The sequence below is a fragment of the Heloderma suspectum genome, chromosome 3, assembly GCF_057233095.1.
Source record: "Heloderma suspectum isolate Gila_16-S chromosome 3, 16-S_ref, whole genome shotgun sequence".
Classification (NCBI taxonomy): domain Eukaryota; kingdom Metazoa; phylum Chordata; class Lepidosauria; order Squamata; family Helodermatidae; genus Heloderma; species Heloderma suspectum.
Window position 1 is genome coordinate 248,375,699 of NC_139460.1, and position 14,878 is coordinate 248,390,576.

Consider the following 14,878-nt stretch of genomic DNA (forward strand, 5'->3'; position numbering starts at 1 on the left):
GTTTGGGGGCGATTGAGAGAGGAAAGGAGTTAACTCGTTTGAACTAACTGCTGTTGCTGAAAGTGTATGTAAAGATATATCAAATTAATAATCAGCATGGGAAAGTATTTAAGTAATCATTTATGTATGGAACAAGCAAGGTTTACTGACTATCTTTGTAAATGGAGTGAAATATAATATTAGCATTACTGCTCTAATGAAAGGTTTTAGAAAGCAAAACAGTCTTTAACTTGGTATTAACCAGCAATGAGTTGTTGTTGTTGTTGTTGTTGTTATTATTATATTTATTTATATCCCACCTTTTCCCCCAACACTGGGACTCAGTTATAGCCTGTATAATAACACAAGAGCCTGATATTTTATTCATCCCATTATTCTGGAAATTAATCTATGCTATGTTTGAAACTTCGGTTCCCAGCAATGCTCTTTAAATATGTTGTAGAACTTTCCTATTAGAAGGATAAGCATGAAAAGGTCAGAGATGGAATAGATATGTCAGGATAAATGTTCACTCTAGGAATAAGCTGTTCTTGCCTATAATAATTTCTTCATACATAACTTTTATGCACAGATTGTGCAGATTTGTACGTTGCAGGTTGCAAGTTTGTGAACGGGTGTGTCAGACCTGATCACTTTTCCTTTTTGGCTGAGATATTGGAAATTTTATTCATTCAGGCACAGTGTAGAATGCTTGCATGTATCTGCTTGTTAGAGAAGTAGCTACCCACACTCCCTTTACAAGTGGCAAAGGAAAGCTAGTTTGGAAAGAAGATTTGCTGTTAAATTGTGTAATCTAGATATCTTTGCCAAGGTCTGAACCAGGATGATGTCAGTTTAATGAAAAGGTAGTTCTTCAAATAGATCTAGCCAAGCTGGTGTGCTGTTGGATCCCTTCTTCCAGAGGCTGCCTTCTGGGTGATATTATTTGGAAACATCAGGCTGGGAATTCCTGTCAGTATTGACTTAAACTGTCTTTGTGATGTCACCTCTGATGGGGGTTTGTTCATGCCATTGGTGCAGTACCTGTTTCTGAGCCTTGCATCTTGGGATGGAAGGTTCTGTTTGCCCTCACATCAGACATGAGTTCTGACATCTGTGTTACATAGTCCTTGGAAAACACTATAATTTTATTATTAATATTTATTATTTCTAAAGCACCTCAATGACTAGGAGCGGTACAGTCAATATATGAAAAAGAATGTACCTTGCCTTAGGGTTATGTAAACTGGGGCTGACTGCATGTGAGCACATTCTTAATCTAGAGGCCATCTTTGGTATGGTGTGGAACATACAGTAGCAGTCTGCTTTATACTGAGTCAGACCACTCGTCCATCTAGCCTAGTATTGTTGTCTCTGACTGGCAGTAGCTCTCCAGGCTTTCAGGCAGGATTTGTTTTCCAGGCCTACCTGGAGATTCTGGGGATCGAACTTGGGCCCTTCTGCATGCAAAGTATGTGCTCTACCACTGAACTGCCTACAGCTCCTTTCCTTTCCTTTCCTTTCCTTTCCTTTCCTTAGCTTAGTCCTGTTTTCCTCTTGTGACCCATTATAATCTGGAGGTATGAGTTAATGCAGCAGAGAATGTGTATGTTACAATTTTGTAAAGTTCCAAAAAGACCTGATAACCATAGTTATGGGGTCCCACATCTGGTTGCTTTCACATTCAAGAGTTCTCTTTTGCATCACAGCTGGATTGGCATAAAATATAGATGTGAAAGTCTGATCTTAGATCAGGCCTTCTAGTTGCCTATTCTTGTAGAAAAGGCGGCTGTGAGGATGCGCTATCATTTCAGGGAGTTATATTATAAAAAGCAGTCATTGTTCCCACAAGCTAGGTAAGATTTCTCTGACTGAGAAGGGCTCAAGAATAAGGACATGCCTATACTACTGGTTATCACCCTGCAGGTCTAATGTGGGAAGAAGCGTGATATGGAAGATTATACCTTTTCAGAGAAATGATTATGTGCAAAAACTCCCCCCCCCAAACATGCCCGACAGCTTAAAAACCTATTGATAAAACCCGACTAAATTAAATCTCCATGAGGTAGTATCCAATGTTAATCCTACTTAGAGCAGACCCATTGAAATGAATGGGATAAGATAGTTATAACTAACTTAAGTCTCATTCATTTGAAAGGGCCTACTCTATGTAGGACTAACATTAGTTACCACTATGAACTTGGTGTCACATTCTATGAGCTATATTTGTAGACTTGGGAGGGACATTATGGGTTATCTAGGCCAATTCCAGTAATTGGCCTTTAAAGTAGTGTTCCCCAACTTGGTGCCCTCCATATGTTTTTGACTACAACTCCTAGCATTCCTGATCATTTCCTATGCTGGCTGGAGCTGAACAAAGTTGAAGTCCAAAGCGTATGGAGGGCACCAGGTTGAGGAAGGCTGCCCTGGTGCTAAGCCATTTCCAGCAACTTCCTCTTAAAAATGACCAAAGAAGGTGGGGTAGAGCTCCACCAGAGCTCAGTGGTAGAGCACGTGTGTTGTATGTAGAGAATTCCAGCTTCACTCCCTAGCGTCTTCAGTAAAAATGATCAGGTAGCAGCTGGTAGGAAAAACCTCCATTGAGACCCTGGAGTACCACTGCCAGCCAGATTAGACAATACTGCCCTAGACAGACAAATAGTCTGACTTGGTATGGCAACTTCCTGTGTTGCCTGGGGCGATTCCACAACTTCCCTATATAAGTTGCTCGTCTTCCACCTAAAACCTTCTTTGCTCCAGCTTGTCCTCTTAAGTCTGGAAGCTCTAAGAAACAGTTATTTCCTCCTACAAAAAGAAAATGTTTCATAGTGCAGCTAATATAAGAAGATGATACATGTGAGTGAGATAGATTCGAGTTTTCAAATTTAGGTCTTAAAAATAACTCTTATCTCATTCCACTGGGAAAACACACAACCGGTGGGAAGTAACTTAAAAGTCTGGGCAGGGCTACAGAAATAGGAGCTTATTTATTCCATATCATCTCTTGGTGGAACACGTAGGTACGATGCTCACGCTTGATTTTTTATCCAAAAATATTGCCAATAGCAGAAGAGGGCATGTATGTGTGCAAACAGTTCTGGTATGAATGGTCTCTTTTGAACAGTGCTGTTATGAAGAGGTGAAGCATTTTGGAAATAAGCTATTTCTTTTGCGGATGAAGTAATATAGGGTGTTGGTTTAAGACCTCAAACATGCCAGAATGTGTGAGCTAAATGTAAAGCTGTTATAAACCCCATTTTTGGCCACGAGCCCACTAACTAACTCACTGAATTCTTACTTAGGTGATGGCTTCATTTGTCCATGATGTAAAGACTTCACTTAATGCAAGTGCAGAGCGTATATATTTAAATACCAGTGAGCTGATGAAAATAGGCTGGTACAGTCTTTGAGAATGCCTGTCAGAGTGGCTCGTTTGAAAAATGCCGCACAAGAGAATTCCTCTGCACTCAGAAAGTCTTCCTATGATTTAAGTTTTCCATATGCAGGGAGAAGTTTGACTGGGGAGGCAATCACCCATGTACATTTTTAAGGTGGTAATCTCAGAAGAAGATTGTATCATTTAGAAACAGTGTGGTCTTAATACAGAGATTTCCCTCCCCTATTAAAATTTTGGTTTTTGATGAGAGGTGTTGTGGGTGCAAAGAAACAAGAGGTATGTTGGAAGAATGAGGCATAATTGGGTAGTAGCTGCAATAGACAGTAACGGGGTTTGGGTGCTCATTGACCGTATAATTGAAAATAGGTTCCAGGGTAAGTGCTTCTCCGTTCTGTATCCCTCAGCTGGGCAACCCAGTCTCTCAGGGAGTTTACAGTCACCTAGTCATTCCCTTGTTCTCTGAATTTGTTATCTGTTGGGAGAATATTGCTGGCATTAAGGCAATACTCTCCTCTCATAGTAGGGAGTTGCTTTGGTACTTTGGCCTAATTCTCAACTGTGTCTAATGTGTACCACTTCAGACTGTGTGTGGCGGATCATACCACTGAATTAGGAGCATTGCAAGAAATCAAATAGATATGCTCACAAAAGCAGGCACCCCTTCTTGATTCCTCACAGATAAATGAGTCGCAGGGGTGGGGAAAGGAATTACAAAGGAGGGAGAGGAGAGAATGAATTAGGCAGGCAGCTGCTGGTTTGGGTGGAAGCTGTGTAAATGTCATGTCTGATTCCGACCTTAATAGTAGGTAATTTTCAGAAATAGAGGTGGTGGTAATATCTACTGCCTGAACAGGTGAAATGAGATAGTCTCATCTCTCTAGTCATACATTTGCTAGTGGCTGACACAGGAGCACTTCTTCCCCCCGCACCCCACAGTACACCACTGGCCACAATTTCCACAGCTGTCACAACACTTTTATCAGCGGTCATGACTGTGGCTTGCTGTAGCTGTTTAACTTGCCTTTCTTGAACAGTGATCTCTTGCCCTTGTATTTGCTAATGTTGCATTAGTTAATATGAATTAGTGCAAATTCCCCCTGCTAAAGTGAGAAACCCATCCGCAAGTCTGCAGAATCCTTATTCAGAAAAAGCTGGTCTGCTGTGGAATCTGCAGGTTTGAGTCATAGAAATCTGAACTCATTTGAATCCATTGCAGATTTCTCTGGCACTCCTACTAAAGAGACAGGCACATGGGAGGTATTTACCAGTGGAGGCTAGTGGCTCCAATGTCAGTGGGGCAGTGAATCCGCTCCGGGTTTCAGGCAGAATCAGTCAGACCTCTAAAAGAGTTATCCAAGGTGTGAAGCACCTTGGATAGCTTCTCTAGCCTGACTGGTTCTGACTGAAACCCGGAGTGGATTCACTGCCCCACTGACATCAGAGCCAAAAGCATCTACTGGTATTTATGCTGTGACCTTGTTTTATAGAGTTGACTACATCACAGCACAAACTTCAGGCTCTGTTCTCCTATATCCTACTACATACATTCCATTTTCTGTTCCAGTCTGTCAGTCAATGCATGAACAATACAAAACCCCTAGCTATATTTTACCCCTCCTAGTGTGCCAGTCCAGTCATGAATGGAATTGCGTTGGTTCAAATGTGCAAAAACTCCCCCCCCCCAACCAGTGTGGTCAAATTACAGAATCTGGCTTCGTTTGGGGGCAGAATTTTAGGCCCTTTTGGAACTCTAGGGGTAGGATTGTTAGATAAAAAGTTCTTGCTTTCGGTTTAGAAGAAAAGGATGCCAGGCAGGCAGCAGTGGATCCAACACTATTTTATTGAAATGTTTTGCAAAACGGGTGCAGAGCAGTCTGGACCCCGAGACATGTGTGCAAAAGCCTTTTATACCATATCACTTCTATTGTTCTTGCCAGTAACCAATGAAACAGTCAGTACATCAGCTTACCAAGTTAATAGCCAATAAACAGTCAGTATCATCCTACCAAGCTGTTAGTCATGAGCGCGTCATTATGGTTCTCCTTTTTGCTCCGCCCACATTTTTCCCGCCACTCGGGCTCCTACGTAACTGAGGCGCCAATGGTTATGGAGTCTCTTTTTCTAACAGGATCCAACGGGGACCTACTGCTGGCAGTGAGCTCCACTGTTTCCTGGTGCGTGCGCAGCCCCTACCTCCAGCAGTGGTGCTCTAGGGGCAAGCCCCCAACGGACTGGAAATGCACGTTTCTGGAAGGTGTGAGCTGCCCCTTCCAGAAACTTACATTTCCGCTCGTATGGGGGCTTGCCCCGCAAAGTGTTACATTGCTTCCGCTGGCGGTAGGGGCTGCATGTGCCACTGGGCCAGCCATGTGCACACTGGGAACTGGCGGTGCTCGCCACCAGCGGTAGGTCCCCGTTGGATCCTACCCCATGTGTTTGGCCTCTGATGCTGCCAGTATTCCCAAGGCTGGTAAAAGACAATAGAATGAAACTGAAGTTTTGCAGACTTCTGACTACATCAGGTAAGCTATTTAGGTCCTGTGCACAAATAGCAAGCAGTTATTTGACACACTGCCTAATAGCATATGGTTAGGAATGGACAAATCTGTCCGTCTGAGTTTCTCCCCATTTCCCATTTTTGCAACCTTAAGTGTGGCTTTATCGAACTTTGAGAATTTCTTTAGTCATAAATTCAGTGTGTCCTGAACTTTAAGAATTTTTTTAAAAAGTTTGCATGAAAATTCATAGTTATTTTTGTGTGTATTTCTCATAACACATGCATTTTTGTATGCATCTTTGCCTAATATACACGTTTTTTGCAAGCAGTTTTCCTAATATAATGGATTTTTGAACAGTATTTTCCCTAATATGCTTTTTTGCACATATTTTATGATTAGAGAACTCCACTGCAAAATTCGAGGAAGTGTGATTTTTGAAGGATAGCTGAGTTTCTGATTTGCATAGTGGCTCAAAAGTGCAAAAATAGGTAAATTTGCGTTACAGTGAGAACTGAGCGGATTTCTCCCCCATCCCTATATATGGTCAACCTAAACCCTTTCTAAATAAAAGATACAGCCAAGTGCATAATCCAGATTCTGGTACAACAGATTCAGGGAAGACTGGCATGATTCCTTCCCTGCACAGCTTTTGTAGCAACAGAAAAAGACAAATATCTATCTATCTGTCTACCTTATCGATCTGCTTGCAGTTGCTTTTCTCCTTCCAGTTCACTGAGTTGGACTGAGAAACCGATGTATTCACTTTTGTGTACTGTTTTTCTCCAGTAACAAGACAGTTAGATGTTTTAATTTTCAGCATTTGAGGCAGTGAAAGCATATGCAAAACCTTTCTTTGTCAGTGTGAAATGTCTGCCCTGGTTTTTGCTTTTGATGATAAGAGCAGAAGGGGGGAAAAACCTGAAGTTTTTTTGTGGTTTTTTTTTTTTTTTTTTGCATGGCAGTTGGATGACTTAGGGGAAAAACAATGCAAGTGTTTGGCAGCAACACAAAGAGGACGGCAAAAACAGTAAAGATTGGCTTGCAGCTTGTTCATAGTTAAAGAGAAATAAGTGGATGTTGCCAAGCTGGTTCCAGAATGAAAATATGCCCAGCATATGCTTAGAGCATAAGGATTTTAACTGGTAATTCCTGTGGTAATCTATGCTTTTTAAAAGTGTTTTCCCTTTGAAAATAACAGTAAGCTCCTCAGTTAAATCCTTCCAGTTTTTGCATGTAACTTAAAAACAAAAAAATCAGTTTGTTTATTGCTTAAATGTAGACTTGTTATTGTGTCATTCTCAGGCAAATATCCAATTCTATTGGAATAACACAATGCTCAGCTTCCTGAATATCTATGCCTCAAAATTACAACAGTGTTCGATACCGACATGTGTCTGGGTCTTGTGAACTTCTCACATAGGCCTCGTTCAGTTGTAATCATGTAAATGAACCTTAACAAGCCACGGACTCACACACTCCCCTCCTTGCTCTCCCCTGATGCAGCCATGAGAAGGCATTTGGAAACTCTTTTCTGTTTTGGGTTGATTGCAGCTTGTTGTGTGATCCAAGCCTGGACAAACTGTGATTTATTTTAACTGTGGTTTGTTGAAACAAACCAACTTCAAACCATAGTTTATGACGCTGGCTTATTTAAACTAAGCATAGTTACGATTAACCACCATTTCAGATTCAGATGACATGCTACACTGTGGTTAGTTTAAATTGGAAGAGGGAACTTCCGATCTCCTCCCCAGGATCGTACTCAAAGAGGAGGAGAGGGGAAACATGTTAGCCTAAGCATTGTTATGGCTCATTTTCATAACACTAAACCATGGTTTAGCATTACGTTTGAATGCAGCCATATTTCATACCTAATCGCTGAATCGTTGTGCCATGTAGATTGCGTTTCTTTGGAAGATTACACTGTAAATGAACATTCAGAATTTAAGAAAGTGTGAAAGAATGCAAAGGAAGAAAAAACATTTAGAACAAAAAACAGAGAAAAAATTGGATGACCCTTCCAGTGCATGGATCTGGCCAGTTTACCTGTTGAGATTTTATGACTGAGACCTAGACATGTTTAGATTTAATTGGACAATGTTATATTTAGAACATTTTTTCCCAATCAATTCTTTCTCTTCTCAGTAAACATTCGACTTTTCTCTTGTTTCCCTCTCATGCACATAGTGAGATCTACAGAAGACACTAGCAGTCTGATGCTATGTTGTTGCTTTAGCTGTACTCACGTTTGTAAATACCTGAACATGCCCACAGCTCTATGCCAATGCATGGTTGTTAAAGGGATGTGGCCACTTGAGCCAGTGCTGGGGGAATAGTGTTGGATTTCATGTTCTTCTCCACAGCGGTGCGTAAGGCGGGCTGCCAAAACATAGGATGATAGGAAGCTGCCTTTATATCAAGTCAGACTGTTTGACCATCCAACCCAGTATTATTTATTCTGAGAGGTTTTGGATCTCAGGCAGAGGCATTTAACATCAACTGCTACTGGAGATGCTTTAGCTGGAGATGCTGAGATTGAATCTTGGACCTTCTGCATGCAAAGCATGTGCTCTACCACTAAGTAGTGGTCCCTCCCCTGGACCATACCTCTGTCAGGTATGGTCCAGGAGAACCACAATTCTGTTCCTGTGGATCACATCTGCAAAACTTTCAGCAGAATTCAAGCAACACATGCAACTTCCTGTGATCCTGGGGTATAAAATAACTTCTGTGCAAATGAAGCTTTAATAACAAGGGATTAACTTTTATTGTGCTGTGTAAAATGGAAAGGCACTACGTAGCAAGATTTTGGTGACAGGCTGTCACCTTCTTTATGGCTTTATAAACTGAAAATCACTCAGTACACTAAAACCCAAGTCATGAGCTCTTCCAGACTAATGTATTCACAGAATATAATATCAGGGCATTCTTCTCTTGCAGGCAAAGACAAGAATGATAGTGGCAAATCACTTGCAAAAATATAACTGATAATTAGGCTACCACCAGCTGGAAATAGCAAGAATTATTTTGGCACAAATATTTTCTTGGCACACACACAAAAGTTCTCTCTTTTAATGTGATAATATCCCAACAGGTAAACTAGTGTGATCTAGTGGCAAGTTTGCCCACTTGTTTTCTGTTGTTTTGCTTGGACTCATTCTTCTTTCCTACCCTCGACCTCTTTTCCCTGCCTCCTCCACAGATACTGAAAATTTTAAAGTTAACTGGACTATCTACTCTGGCCCTATAATTGCCTCTGCCTAATTTGTGGACAGGTTCCCTGAAGTTACTGGTACATGTGGACTATGGGAACTGGATGTGAATTAGATCTACAGCTAATTTCACTTCAGTGCTGCTGTGTAGATGTACCCGTACCTTGAGCCCAATGCAGACTAATCTAGACTGGTTTATGAGCAAAGTTTTATGTGTCACACATACCTTGAGTACCTCAGCCTCTACATATCTTGAGTAGCTCAGCTTTTACTAAAATGTTTTCTAGTCCTCATGGTTGTGGAGCTAAGCTTGAAGAGATGTGGTTAATGTTTGGAGAAGGCTTGGAAGTCCACAGGTAGTTTCAGCAGAGCTTCCAGTGGCCTGTGGCTACTATTTCAGTGTCCTGAGCAGCATCATATCTCTTTCCTCTGTGTTTATTTCCTGCCTATATGGCCATATTGGCATATAACTCCTAATCTCTCTATTATCTTCTTGTGCGCAATTGTATCTAGCAGTACTTGAGTGGAGCAGAGACCTTTCCTTTCCTTTGTCTTCCTGCTCTGAGTGAGAGCTGTCTCTCAGTTGGAATGCTATCCCCTAAGAAACCTGCTCCCTTTCCAACTCATTCTGCCAGCAGTTTGTAGGCCATGTGGCCTTCTCCTATTAGTCTTGGCTGTATAGTCTGTTCCGCCTCACTATGCCAATTATATGATGATGGGAACTTTTGTAATCACTCAAGAAGGTACAGGATGATACAGGCCTATTACACTGATAAAGCGGTGGTGGAGATTAAATAGAAATCTCACTTATTTATTTCAAATATTTAAATGCCTGATTTCCACTGCAAGAAGTCTCAACCAAAGTGGCTCACAAAAGTAACTAAAAAACTAAAGCAAGTCAAAAACTATAAAAATGTTAAACAAGAAGACAATAAAATGGCATAAGCAGCAGCTAATAGAACAGTAAGTAAAAAAAAAGCCTATGAAATGGGCAGAAGAGCAGTGGCAAAAATAAGCTAAAAGCAGGATTCTGTCATTTTTGGCCTGGACTTCTCCTTGTTCTTGACCTCGTGTTTGGCCCTGGACTGTCGAGGCAAACAGCCTTCAGCATTTCTACCAACCTTGGAGCTGTGAAGGACTGAGGATCACCAGACAACAGTGAGAATTACACCCTCCTGCACCTGCTGCTCCCAAGCTGGGAAGAAGGCTGAGCCTGGTCATGCTCACCAGAGGGTAACAGCACACTTGCTCTGGAATTTGTGGGAAGTGAAATTGTGGAACATTGTTTAAGCCTTGGGAAGACATCATCATCATCAATAATGATACAAATGATATCATTTGTATACTGCCCAATAGCTGAAGGTCTCTGGGCAGTTCACAACAATTCGCAAGATAAGATACAGCATAAAAATATACAAAATTTAAAAACAATATAAACAGCTAACAACAATTTCAATAAAAGACTAGACCTGTTCAGACAGCTGGCATAAATGCCCCATCATATGCCATTAAATGCCTGGGAGTAGAGGACAGTCTTAACCTGGTGCCAAAAAGAAAACTGTATTGGCGCCAGGCAGGCGTCAGTGGGGAGATCATTCCAAAATCGGGGAGCCACCACTGAAAAGGCCCTCTCGGTTGTTGCCACCTTCTGAGCCTCCCTTGGAGGTGGCACCCAGAGGAAGGCTCCAGATATTGATCATAGTGTCCAGGTAGGGTTAGGTCAGGAGTTGTGCTCCATTAGGTATTGCAGTATATTCCCATTTTGAAAGAACTTTTTCAAACAGTTCTTTTGAATCACACTAATAAATAGTAGCAGGAGCAGTGCCCACCTCTCAGAAGATTATGACTTCTTGAATTACTTGTTTTTATTGTAATCGTCATCTTTGTATGGTCATATTACATGATTACTATTAAATTATTCATTTCCTGTTTAGAGGTTGCATGTAAGCATTGAATTATATTTCTATTTAAATGTTTGGATCCTTGTTGTTTTCTACTCATTTGTATTTTCATTTTTTTGGTGAATATATCAGTAAAGAGCTGCACAGATGTAACAAAGAGGTTTTCCAAATCTCTTGTTGCCAAATAATTATTATTTGTGAAAAACAGCTTCCTGGTTACCATGAGAGGGAGGGAGGGGGAGAGCGAGAGAGAGAGAGAAACACAAAATGAACCAAAGTTTAATTCAGAATGAAGCAGTTGCCAAATACCATTGCTTAAAAAATCAGTGTGAATGTATGAGCAATCTAAATTCTCTTGACAGCTGTAACAAGGCTGAAAGTTAAGTGAAATGTAAAACACAAACCATTCTAGTAAGAGATATTTTGCACTAATTACCAATTTGTGCTACATATTCTCATCTACAGTGTTATTAAGAATAGTATTTATCAGTGGCTGTAGAATAAAGATCTGTGGAGATCGGTGTGAATAAAGAAGAGAAGGCTGCCCAGGTTAAACATCTGATAGGATTTTATTGAGTCCACGTATTGGTAGTGTAGAGGTTTATACTCTGTAGTCTTTGATGTTGCTTCCAGTTCTATGGTTATGTATTATGTATGACTGCCTTTACCTGGAACACTTGGGTAGTATCCAGTGTTAGTCCTATAGAGTAGACTTATTGAAATGAATGGGACAAGTTAGTTCCTTATCTGTTTCAATGGGTCTACTCTAAGTAGGACTAACATTGGATACTACCCCTCGATTCTAGCTTATCCTAGTTCCTTGGTAGTCTGTGGGGCAGACACCCCAAGTGGGTTAATTAAATCGTGACAGATGGCTGTTTATCTGTGGCCGGTTTAGCAGCATCTTCTTCTCTTCCTGGCCTGCTTTTCTATTTGTGCTTGGAACCCTAACTCCTCCTAACGCAGTGAGTATTTGCTTGCACATTTCTCTTCTGCGGCCTGGAAATGTGATTGGAAGAGTGCCTTACTGAATGACGTTGCGTGTTAGTTTTGCTGCTAGACTTGCTACACTGCCTTTAGAGGGCTTAAAGAAATTTGGACTTGAATCATCACTCTGGAGCTAATGGGTTGGTATGTCATTGACTCTTGCTTCTGTTGTTATAGGATTGGCAGATCTACCCAGACCTAGTACAAAATGGGGCAGGGTGGGATGTTCAAGAATGTACAAGTGGATTCTGAGCCGACAAGCTCTGTCTTGCATGTAGAATGTTAATTTGCTCATTCAGCAGGTGCAATTTGAGCTGTAGATACCTCCCGTGCTCTGCCAGGTCTGGGAAAGTGATTTTTCCATACGATGGGCCTCTCATTTCCACCTGCCTATGATCTGAAAACTATTTTTGAATGATGAGTTGGTCCAATGAACTATGCTACTGAGGTAATTCTGTATTTCTTTCATTTTGTGGGGATCAGCGAGCTATGATCAACACCCTAATATTCAGCATGAGGTGAGGCAGCCATCACTGATTCCATAAACCTTTGAAAATAAGACCTGGGGTTGCTGAATTTCTCATGATCTAATTATTGTACTGATGAATGGGACATTAATTAGGCTGGTTGCTTTTACTGGAAGACTGAAAAACATAGTTAAGATAATCAGTATTGATTAAAGTGAATGATTCACTTTTCTATTTTGAAGATAATTTCTTCCACATATTTCAGTCTAATCTATTGGGGGATGAAGTGGGGAGGACTGCGAAGCTGTTCCCAACTTATTTTTGGCCACAAGAGAGTGAGAGAGCACAGTAATAAATGAGCTGATCAGATTGCTACATTAACAAGCTGTGAGTCAGCCCTTTTGTTTCCTGGCATTGTGATTGAAGGCTCATTTTTATCGATCTCTTATGCCGAGAACACTATACAGTGGGCTTCTGCAGTACACGTACACCCAGGAGAGAATGTAATGCAGGTTTTTCAGGCCACATTTGTAGTCTGTTTTGACTAGACAAGGGAAAAAACCTTGTTTGATCCTCACTTTGAGCTCCTCAGCCTGCCATAGACAGCCCTTAATTCATGTAGAAGGAGGGTATGGAAGACCTTTCTTTGCTCAGACCATTTTAGTTTTTTTAGAAGTGAAAGAATTTCATCCCTAGGAGAAAGTGAAATGGTGCAGCAGTGTGATAGCCAGTGTAGCTGAAGACTGAGATCAGCTTGGGAGTGGGAAAGTATGCGTTGGGCAGAGTCCCATCTCTGCCCTGGACTGTTTGGTACTAGGCAAGTCACTAGATAGCTTCTGTACCTGTGACATGGGAACAATGAATTGTTATACAGTACTTTCGGTGCAACCTTTTACGGCAGAGAATGCAGTATGCATATTTGAAATAAGGATTTGTAATTTAATCATCAATAATATTAGGACTTCCATAAGGGCAAACTCAACAAAAGATTGCAGCACTTAGGATATAGATAGCATTTTGAAATATTTGAAGTCCTCCACTTATATTACGTTAGTAACCCTGATAAGTTAAGACATCAGCAGCAGCAGCAGCAGCAGCAGCAGCAGCATCGGCATGTTGCAGATGAAAGGGCTCAGGCTCAAAGACAGTGGCTGCCTAAGGCATCGTAGTGAGTTCATAGCTGAGACAAGATTTGAACCAGGACTTTCCACCTCACACTCTTAGAGAACTACACATTCTGCTAATTATGTAGGTGTAGCTGAGCCTGTTTTTTTCCTTTACTCCAGTGTAACTGTATGAAGTCCTGATTTGGATTGGGACCAGCATGTTCTGAAGGGAAGGATTAAACCTTCCCCCTTCTTTCCTAAATTTCTTTAATCCCCTTCCCTACAGGGTTAAAAAAAAGTCTCCATTGTGTGTGTGTGTGTGCGCGTGCGCGTGGTAGAATTTCAGGGAAAAACTGGGTGGGGGGAAATTCATCCTTTCCTTCCAGAGCGTGCTGGTCCCAATTTGAATCAGGACTACATGCCGTTACACTGGAGTAAAAGAAAATATGAGGCTCAGTTGTACCTACACAATGAGCAGAATGAGTAGTTTGGCTCTTAGCTGCTACTGCTACATCAGCGCTATGTAAGATACAAATAATAGCAACAGATGATAGTGGTTTCCTCCAGCTTGGTGGCCACAGACTACCATTCCCATCTTGCACTTGCCCCATACAAGTGGCCCAAGCTTGAGTGGCTGTTCTCTCCATTTTTAAGGTAGATGTTGGCTTTTGAGAGGAAACTATGGCACCTTTTAAAGAGGGGTCAAAATAAAAGCTGAACATGACTTAGTATTGATTTATGTCAGTTGTTCATACTGTGGACCACTGGAGAGCAATTGTGTGTTTTTGCCATGGTCCCAAAGGCTATTGCAAAACTAATAAAGCAAAGCTGAAGGCCTTTTCCAGAGGAGACATTAACAGGTGCTGAATTAAAGCTGAACTTTTTGTACTCTCCAAATGAAATTGTTGCTAGGTAGGGAGCAGGAATTGCTTTGGGCATGCTCATGCCACTGATATATTTGGCAGTCAGGGCACTATTGTTCGCCAGCCAATTTGAATCTTCTTACGCTTCATCCCACATATTAAATACAACTGCATCAGACTGGAGAAGGAATTGGATTTTTATTGAGAAACATTTCAAGGGTAAGAACATGAGATGACCCTTGCTGGATCAAACCGAAGGCCTATCTAGCCAAGCATTCTATTCACACAGTGGCCAACCAGCTGTCTGTGGGAAGCCCAGAAGCTGGACATGAATGTAATAACACCCAACCTCTCACGTTCCCCAGCATCTGTTGTTCAGAGGCATACTTCCTCTGATATTCGAGGTAATATATAGCCATTGTGACCAGTAGCCATTGATAGCCTTATCCTCTAAGAAAAGATGGTGGT

The 14,878-nt window shown here is 41.3% G+C and overlaps 1 protein-coding gene across 6 annotated transcripts in view; it reads left to right on the plus strand.

Moving 5' to 3' along the window:
- ABLIM1 (actin binding LIM protein 1) overlaps window positions 1-14,878 on the plus strand; it is a 310,327-nt gene that overhangs the window by 54,204 nt on the left and 241,245 nt on the right. The window lies entirely within an intron of this gene.